The sequence below is a fragment of the Silene latifolia genome, chromosome Y (genome assembly GCF_048544455.1).
Source record: "Silene latifolia isolate original U9 population chromosome Y, ASM4854445v1, whole genome shotgun sequence".
NCBI lineage: Eukaryota > Viridiplantae > Streptophyta > Magnoliopsida > Caryophyllales > Caryophyllaceae > Silene > Silene latifolia.
The window spans coordinates 185,904,408-185,914,736 of NC_133538.1; positions in this window are offsets into that span (position 1 = coordinate 185,904,408).

Sequence of the window (10,329 nt, forward strand, 5' to 3'; positions counted from 1 at the left end):
CCTCGACCGATCGAGTAAATCCATTTTCTTTAATCACTTGGTCGAAGCGATGATTCCAACTCCGAGATGCTTGTTTAAGTCCATAAATGGAACGCTTAAGTTTGCATACTTTCTTAGGATGTTGTGGATCGATGAAACCTTCGGGTTGTACCATGTACAACTCTTCCTCCAAAAAGCCGTTTAAGAAGGTGGTTTTCACATCCATTTGCCAAATCTCATAGTCATGAAACGCGGCGATCGCTAAGATAATCCGAATGGAACGCAGCATGACTACGGGTGCAAAAATTTCATCGTAGTGCAAACCTGGCACTTGGGTGAAACCTTTAGCAACTAGTCGTGCTTTATAGATATCTTGTTGACCTTCCACAGAATGCTTTATCTTGTAAAGCCATTTGCATTGAAGGGGACGAACCTTAGCAGGTAAGTCAACAAGATCCCATACGTTGTTCTCATACATAGAGTCCATCTCGGATTGCATGGCCTCAAGCCATAGCTTTGAGTCGGAACTAGTCATGGCACCTTTATAGGTTGCGGGTTCACTACTCGTTAAGAGTAGAACGTCATCTATGTCATGTTCCTCGACCATACCAATGTATCTGTCTGGAGGAATAGAGACTCTTCCCGACCTCCTAGGTTCCTCAGGAATGTTAACCGCAGCCGGGATTGAAGGAACAGGTTCCTCCAATAGATGCTCGGTACTTGGTTCTGGAATCTCCGACAGGTCGAAGGTTCTATCACTCTTTGCATTCTCGAGAAATTCCTTCTCTAAGAATGTCGCACTAGCCGCAACAAAAACACGTTGTTCGGTTGGCGAATAGAAGTAATGACCAAGTGTTCCTTTAGGATAACCTATAAAGTATGTCTTGACCGATCGCGGGCCGAGCTTATCCTCGTGTCTCCACTTGACATAAGCCTTGCAGCCCCAAACCCGTATAAAGGACAAGTTGGGGACCGTTCCCTTCCATAGTTCATATGGAGTCTTGTCAACAGATTTAGACGGACTTTGTTAAGTATTAGAGCGGGCCGACATAAGAGCATAACCCCATAACGAGTCGGGCAACACGGTGTGACTCATCATGGATCGAACCATATCAAGTAGTGTTCGATTTCTCCGTTCGACACACCGTTCAACCGAGGTGTTCCAGGTGGAGTTAATCGTAGGGCAATCCCACGTCCTTTAGGTGTTGATCAAACTCTTGAGAAAGATACTCGCCACCACGATCCGAACGCAGTGTTTTAATCTTCCTACCTAATAGGTTCGCACCCTATTCGGTATTCCTTGAATTTCTCAAAGGATTCACTTTTGTGCTTCATTAAGTAGACATATCCATATCTACTTAAATCGTCCGTGAAAGTGATGAAATACCTATAGCCTTCTCGTGCGGTGATTGACATAGGTCCACATACATCCGTGTGTATGAGTCCTAATAGGTCAGCAGCGCACATTCCAACACCTTTGAAGGAAATTCGAGTCATCTTACCGATGAGGCATGATTCACACGTGCCAAATGATTGAAAATCAAAGGCCGAGATAGCTCCATGTTTAATGAGTTTTTTTTACGCGTTCTCATTAATGTGTCCCATACAACAGCGATTGCCATAGATACGTCGATCTTTGTCACCAACCTTTAACTTTTTATTCATTACGTGTAATATTTCGGTGGTCCGATCTAAAACATAAATTCCGTTCATGGAGACTGCCTTGCCATAAATCATATTGTGTAAAGAGAAAATGCAAGTATTATTCTCTATTACAAATGAAAAACCAAGTTTGTCAAGTGCAGAGATCGAAATAATGTTTTTCGAAAAGACTGGGTACATAATAGCAATCATATAATGATAACTCAAATCCGCTAGGAAGCTGGATCACATATGTTCCCCTCGAGACGGCAGCCACTCTTGCTCCATTCCCGACACGCAGATCAACCTCACCCTTTACGAGAGGCTCGAGATTTCGGAGGCCCCGCACATGATTACACAGATGAGAACCACAACCAGTATCAAGTACCCAAGTTCCGTAACTTGCGTGGTTAATCTCAATCATATGAATAAAAGTAGAAGAAGAAGACATACCAACAAGTTTAACGCGACCTGCTTTTATGTCCTCATGATAAACAGGACATGTGCGCCTCCAATGCCCGATCTTGGCGGTGATGGCATTCCATGTTTTCGGTTTTGCTCTTTGTCACGCCTGATGAGGTGCTCGACTCACCAGTCCACTCTTACCCGAACCCGACTTCTTGAACTTCGCCTTACCTCGCTAGGTTTGCCTCGAGCTTTGCCCTTACCCTTTCCCTTGTTTGTCACAACGAGAACATCTTGTTTCATGCTCCCACCGAACTTCATGTCCTTCTAAAGTGCATTTACGAGGAGGGAGTGCAGTTCATGGGGAGTTTTCTTCAAATCATTCATATAGTAATTCGCTCTAAATTGCGAATAACCATCGTGGAGTGAGTGAAGTATGCGATCGATCACAATGTTCTCCGATCTTACAATCAAAGGTCTCTAGCTTTTCGACATTCTCAATCATGCTGAGAATGTGTGGGCTAACTGGTTGGCCCTTCTGGAGTCTCGCATCAAAGAAGCGAGTGGTATGCTCATAGGTCACGATTCTCGGTGCTTTCGAGAATTCCTTGGTGAGCGTGGTGAAAATCTTGTTCGCACCATGGGCTATGAAGCGTTTCTGCAAATTGGGTTCCATTTCAAAAATGAGTACGTTTTTAATCGCACCCGCTTCCATACGTAAATAATTAAACTTGGTGATTTCAAAGCAGCTCTAGCCGTGGGACCGGGTTTGCCGGGATGGGCTCTAATAGATATTTGAGCTTCCCGTCGTCAGCGGCAGATTCCGTAATGCCGCCTCCCGATCCGCGAAGTTTGATCCATCATTCTTGATCGAGTAGACCGATTCATCCGATTCATGAAGATCCGGCCGGACTCACGGTCCAATGTGGCACTTGGCATTGGGTTATCGTAGAACCAGCCATTTGATATTAGCAGTTTAAAAGTTCGTGATCTACATTGAAAAAGAAAGAAAAACAAAAACGAAATAAGCAACTCATCGAGGTGATTTAAGTCTATTTAAAAATTCGTTTTAACGTGTAGACTCTCGCACTTGCATAATTGATCTCCCTCAAGAATGATACAAGTGATCCCAAGACTCAATTTCTGTAAACTGATAAGCCAACTGTTTAGCTAATTCTTTCGTAAGAACCCTTGGTCGATAGATTTCTGTAAATCCTATCTATAGTCCACCATAATCACAGGATCGTACGAGTGATCATAGTGTTGAGATAAAATAGGTCAATCGGTTCCAACTTACCCGACGTAGAAGGGGTCATATTATGCCTACCGACGAAGAAGGGACTCATTGGAGTTTGACCTATAAAGACCGTTCTCAATTTTTGATTATACGAGGAAGATCCCATCAACTAAATTATAATTCATATTAAGTGAACGAATAACTAGCGTCTGCGTGAATGAATTAATTTAGGTGATGGCTTAGCATGGATCGTGTGACATGAGAATGTCAAAGAAAACTAACTCGTGACCTCTATATGTGTCAGTTTTCATGTAATAATTAGGTGGTTTGGTTTTTTAGGCGGAAAATGATGCATACTATCGTTACGATAAAATAAAAATTGAATGCAATACGTAAATAAAAATTTCTAGTGTGGCCTATCCTAGTAAAATAAAACATAAAACATCTTTGGAATCCACCGTTGGACCCGACAAGCTTGTCTTGATGTTCCATCTTGATCCATGTAGCGGGAGTGAGCATCCGATCTTCATCTTTGGTCTTCTCAAAAATTACAATTTAAAATTACAAATATAAACCTATTTACATTCTAATTAAAACTGTAATTACAAGTGAAAAATCCAAAACGGAGATACGAGATCTCAAAATACAACCAAGACCGTGTTCCATCATTACGGTAACACGTTCTACTAAGGCCACACTAAGTTACAACTGTTTGCAAAATAAATGAATAAATACGTAATAAAAAGCATTCAAAAACATTCATAATTAACGATAAATAAAATGCATCAACTAAAAACAAATTCATTCGTGACATAATTCCGTAATTATGTGAAATTTATCCAAACCACCTTTTAATGATTAAAATTCATGTGATAAAACCGCTTCTATCAATTTAATTTTAATCTAATGCAGTCCGTTACTTTAAATACGCTTTAAAATAACTTAATGGTACGTGTGTGAACCGTTTCACAATCATAGCGAGTGTACAATATCCGTATAAAGTACATATTAAGGCCAAAAGAAAATTTAAAACAAAATGAATAAATTTTCAAAGTCGCTTAAGACAAAAATCCCTCGATCCAGTGGACAAAAGTGTTCGATCGAGGAACTACAGGGCTCGATCGACTGAACTGCGAGTCGATCGAGGGGTATGCCAATCAGAAAGTACTCGATCGACAGTACTGGAGGTCGATCGAGAGCTTTTATCAAGCAAATCGCTTCGATCGAGTACGAGGACAACTCGATCGAGCAGAGGGTTTTGAAAGTGGTCGATCGAGTACGGCTAGGACTCGATCGAGTAAAAACATGACAGAGAAAACCTCTCGATCGAGTAAGAACATGCTCGATCGAGTGCAAAAATTTCTGGAAAAACAAAACCCTCGTGAAAACAGTTTTGACGAAACAAAACATCCTCAATTTTGATCAAAACCGCATCAAATCAATTTAACAATTGACAAAACATGACATATTTTTATAATCTCCGTATAAAATAACAATATGCAAAAGAACAATATGAAAATTGAAACAAAAACAGCCGTGTAATGCATGAAACGGCACGGTTTTCGAGACAAAACAACAACAAGTGCAACCGTGTAAACTGGACACGGTTCCCAAGACACAAAATTTCAAAACAGTCGTGTGCAAAACAAAAAAATTCTGCCGAGAGGCTGCCGCACGGTTTTTATGACAAAAACAAAATCGTTTCAAATCGATTTATGAAAAAAACACAATGAAAATTTACGTGGCCTCGCTCTGATACCACTTGTGGGGTAATATCCGTATAAGACCCTTTAAATTTAGGACTATAACGTAAATTTAACATGTGAAATATGGTCATAAACGAAATACAACAATGAAACGATAAAGATAAAGAATCAACCTCGGGTCATTTGATGCACGGCGTAAAAAGTAAATCAACAGAGATTCCTCCTAATAGTTGCACCCAAGACCGTCCGAGAAATGCCCTTGTGCTAGAACGTGTTCTCCGATTGCCTTGCAATATTGGGAGAACTTGATGTGAGTTTTTCTCGAGATGTGAGATCTCGGTTTCAGAGAAAACTTAATCTCCAAAACCCTAGTTTTTCTGTAAATGAAAATCGCTAGGTCAAAAGGAGAGGGAGCCTGTCCTTTTGTTGCCTCGGTCCGCGGGTCATGAGAGGAGGGAGTGGGCTTTCCACTTTCTCCTCATTTAACTCGTGATCCGATTGAACCGACCCCACTCGCTAAAATGTATATGACGCGGTTTTTTATTATAAATCGTCATCGGTTATCGGCTATTAAAACATCAACTAATAACACGGGTTAGTTGAATTATTAATACATGTCCGACAAAGACGATATTGTATAATTTCTTCAATATACATTAATTAAATATAATCGTTTATATTTAATTTACGAATTAACTGCTTAATTCGCCTTAGCCATTATTATTTAATCCGTATTAAATAACACATCTCAACATCACATTTTGACTAAATATTAGTCAAATAACTCGACTAATGGTTAGTCAAAATTGGCATCTACATGATCGTATTTTCATACTTGTCACGTCTCTCAAACGTATCCTATAGGTGTGACTTTTAGGGACCAGTTGATCACCGCCATCTGTATGACAATAACGTCAAACTTATCTAGCAAGCCAACCGTTATTGATAAACGTGGATCAACTGATAATAATACCAAAAGTATGCCCTTTGATCCTTTTAGAGGTTTATAAGTCCTTGCACTAACTGTTAAGGACACCAACCCCAACACTCTCAACATGTCCTCCAAAGTCTTGATAGTCCCCTTAGTCTGACCATCTGTTGCAGGATGAAAAGCTGTACTCATCTTTAAGGTCGTACCCATCAATTCCTGCAACTCTTGCCAAAATCGTGATATAAACCTCGCATCCCGATCCGACACTATATCCTTAGGTACACTATGTAACCGAACCACATGTTTCTTGTAACTCAGAGCTAGCTGTATCTTAGTCCAAGTATCCTTCATTGGAATGAAGTGAGCTGACTTTGTTAACCGATCGACGATCACCCAAATCAAATTGTTACATTGTTGTGTCCTTGGTAACCCTACGATAAAGTCTATGGAAATCGACTCCCACTTCCACTCAGTTACCTCAAGTGACTGAATCTTACCTTATGGTCTTCGCTGCTCGCCCTTTACCCTTTGGCATGTCAGACACCTAGCCACGAACTCGGCCACATCTCTCTTCATGTTAGGCCACCAAAAAGTTTTCTTGAGGTCCTTATAAAGCTTGTCACCTCCTGGGTGAACCGACTAAGGAGTGCAATGAGCCTCTGTCATGATTACCCTTCTCAAGTCTGCATCATCAGGGACACACCATCTCCCATCAAAACGAACACTCCCATCTGTGTGGATAGAAAACCTGGAAAATGGGCCACTCTCCACTCTTGACTTCCACTCTTGGATCTTAGGATCAAACTCTTGTTTTCTCTTGATATCCTCATACAAATCTGGCTCCATCGTCAAATCCCCGACGGTATCCCCTTTTCAAATCATATGGATCCCCATCTTGGACATCTCATCCCTTAGCTTCAGCAAAGACATAGCTGTACACAATGAATGGACACTCTTCCTACTCAAAGCATCTGCAACGACATTAGCCTTACCCTTGTGGTAGATGATCTCCATATCATAGTCCCCACTCAGCTCCATTCATCATCTTTGTCGCATGTTAAACTCTTTCTGAGTGTAGATATATTTCAGACTCTTATGATCTGAAAATACTATAAAGGTTGCCCCGTAGAGGTAATGTCTCCAAATCTTAAGAGCAAAAATCACTGCACCTAGTTCCAAATCGTGAGTAGGATGGTTCTCCTCATACAGCTTCAGCTCCCTCGACGCATAAGCTATGACCTTCCTGTTCTGCATCAAAACACATCCGAACCCATTCTTTGAAGCACCGGTAAACAACTTAAAGTTCTCACAACCCTCAGGTAAAGCTAGGATAGGAGCTATGGTCAAACGCTCCTTTAAGGTCTGGAACATCGTCTCACAACTCTCATCCCATCAAAAACTGGTCTCTTTCCTCATCAAAGCTATCATACGTCATGCTATCGTAGAAAAGTCCTTCAAGAACCTCCGGTAGTAACCGGCTAGACCCAAGAAACTCCGAATCTCAGCAAAATTCTTCGGTGATTCCCACTTGGTCACGGCCTCGATCTTGCTAGGATCCACCGACACACCCTTTTTAGATATCACATGCCCTAGAAAAGCCACTTCCTCTAACCAAAACTCGCACTTGGATAGTTTGGCTTAAACTTGATTGTCCCGCAAGGTCTGCAAAACTAACCTCAAGTGCTCCTTATGCTCTTCCTTAGTCTTAGAGTAGACTAAGATGTCATCAATGAAGTTGACCACAAACTTGTCCAAGAACAGACTAAAAACTCGGTTCATCAGATCCATTAAAGCCGCTGATGCATTCGTCAAACCAAAAGGCATCACTACATACTCATAGTGATCATAACGAGACCGGAAGGTTGTCTTAGGAATATCCTCATCTTCTATCCTCAAATGGGGATAACCTGACCTCAAATCGATCTTAGAGAACACCCCTGCACCACTCAGCTGGTAAAAAAGATCATCAATCTTTGGCAAAGGATACTTGTTCTTCACTATGGCATGATTCAGCTCCCTATAGTCGATGCATAGCCTCATGCTCCCATCTTTCTTCTTCACAAAAAACACTGGTGCTCCCCATGGTGACACACTAGGCCGGATATACCCCTTGTCTAACAGATCATGTAACTGTTACTTCAACTCTTCCAGTTCTTTAGGTGCCATATGTTATGGTGCTTTAGTTATAGGACCTGTCTCCGGTTTAAGCTCCACATTGAAGTCGATATATCTCTTAGGTGGTAACCCTGGTATCTCATATGGAAAGACATCACTAAACTCTCTCACCACATGTATATCAGATGTTGTCAGCTATTCTGCGCGTCGACCTCTCACTCGGCAAAGAATCAAAGGGCATTTCTTCCTCAAACACGACTTTAAGGTCATTACAGGGATGAACTTACACTTTGGCCTCACTACAAAACCCTTATATGACACTCTTATACCCTTGGGACCCTTTAAAGACACTTTTTTTGGTTGGCAATCTATCTTAGCATCATACTTACCCAACCAATCCATCCCGACGATGACCTCAAACCCATCCATAGGAAACTCTAGCAAGTTAACCGGTAAATCTACCCCTCCAACCAACATGGACACATCCCTATACAACTTGACACAAGACACCGACTCCCCGGAAGGTATGAACAAACTATCCTTTATAAGCTCAAACTCCCCCAAACCCATACACAAAGCATGGCCTCTAGATACAAAAGAGTGTGTTGCCCCAGAATCAAACAAAACAAAAGACGGTGTATTATGAAAAAGAAAGGTACTGGTAACTACATGAGCATCGTTCTCTGCTTCTTGTTTGTCCATCATAAAGAGCTTCCCGCTGATTTTCTGGCCTCCACCCTAGACTGAGGTGTTAGAAGTAGTCGGCTTAGTTGCTGAGTTCTGAGTCATACTGTTGTTCGGGCGTTGATAAGATCCTCCACTGTTGCGGTTGAAGCCGCCATTATTGTTCTGCCCTCCACGGTTACCCCACGACCCAGATGGTCTGTTGCTAGCAGAACTCTAACCCGGAGTCTGAGAAAAACTCCCCTGATAAGCTCCTGAAGTCCCTCCAACCTTGACACTGGTCAAATCGTACCTTTTGTGACCTACTCCCCCACAGTTGAAGCAAGTGAGTTTGGAGTTGTCACTAACACTCCGACCTCCACCCCTTCCCCATGCTCGAGATCCTCTCGAAAACCCGGATCCTCCTGAAAAAGCCCTTGACTGGCCATAGTTTCCTTTCTTGTGGCTCGACTGATTGTCACTCTCAATTTCTTCTTTCCTCTTTTCAGTGGTGGTTCTCTCTGTAGCCTCTCTAGATAAATCTACTAACCTCTGAGCTTGCCCGGCCCTCATGTACACATCCTTCAGATCGGTGATAACCCCTGCTGGTAACCTGTTCATGATCTTGGGTGCCAACCCTCTATCGAAACGAAGAGCTAAACCCCTCTGCCCCAGTTTCATGTCCTCAGCATAACGTAACAACTTAAGGAACCGGTGATAGTACTCCGTAACCGTCATGTCATTAGTCATGGTGAAAGAATCAATCTCGGATCTCAACTTGTGACGGATGTGTTCTGGCACAAATTGTTCTCTCATGGCGCTCTCCAAAACCGAGCACGCTATAGCTCCGACCCCATCATCCCGGTAGTAAGCTCTGGCATCTTCTTTCACGTTTTGCCACCACACAGCAGCCTCACCCCACAGGTAGTAAACTACCTGCTCAACTGCTAACCCCGGCGGACACTTAACAACCTCTAGGAGACTCTCCATCTCACGGTGCCAGTTGTCGAGCAGCTTAGGTTCTCCGGTGCCCTCATAAGTAGACGGGTTGAAGCGGGCGATGATAGTGCTCATTTGGGTAGCATCCACCGGTTTCTCCGCCCCCTTACCCATATTCTTAAGAGCCTCAATGAGTGCATCCTGCTGCTCGATCATATGGGCTACCTCATCTGTGGTCATCTCAGATGCTTGGACATACGCGGTTGACCTCTTTGGCGGCAATTTGAGCTGATAAGAAGCAAGGAAACGTAACCACATAGCCTACGGCTCAAAATAAACATGACCCTTCGCCAAAGAAGCACTCGGCTGAGTATGGTGAGATACTCGATCGAGTATGGATTACTCGGTCGAGTATTACAAATACTCGCTCGAGTGTTCCACTCCAGTAGACAACGTCAAAATCACAGAAAACATACTCGGCCGAGTATGCTGAACTCGGTCTAGTATGTTCTAATACTCGGTCGAGTGATCACAACCAGAAGCTACTATTTCGTACACCCTAAGAACACTTGGTCGAGTGCCTGGCTACTCGGCCGAGTCATGACAAAACGAGCTGCTACTAACATAAACATACTTAAACATGCTTTTCTGCCAAGATATATACGATAAACCACTACCCTTTTGAAAGCCACATAATAAACACTTAACAGACT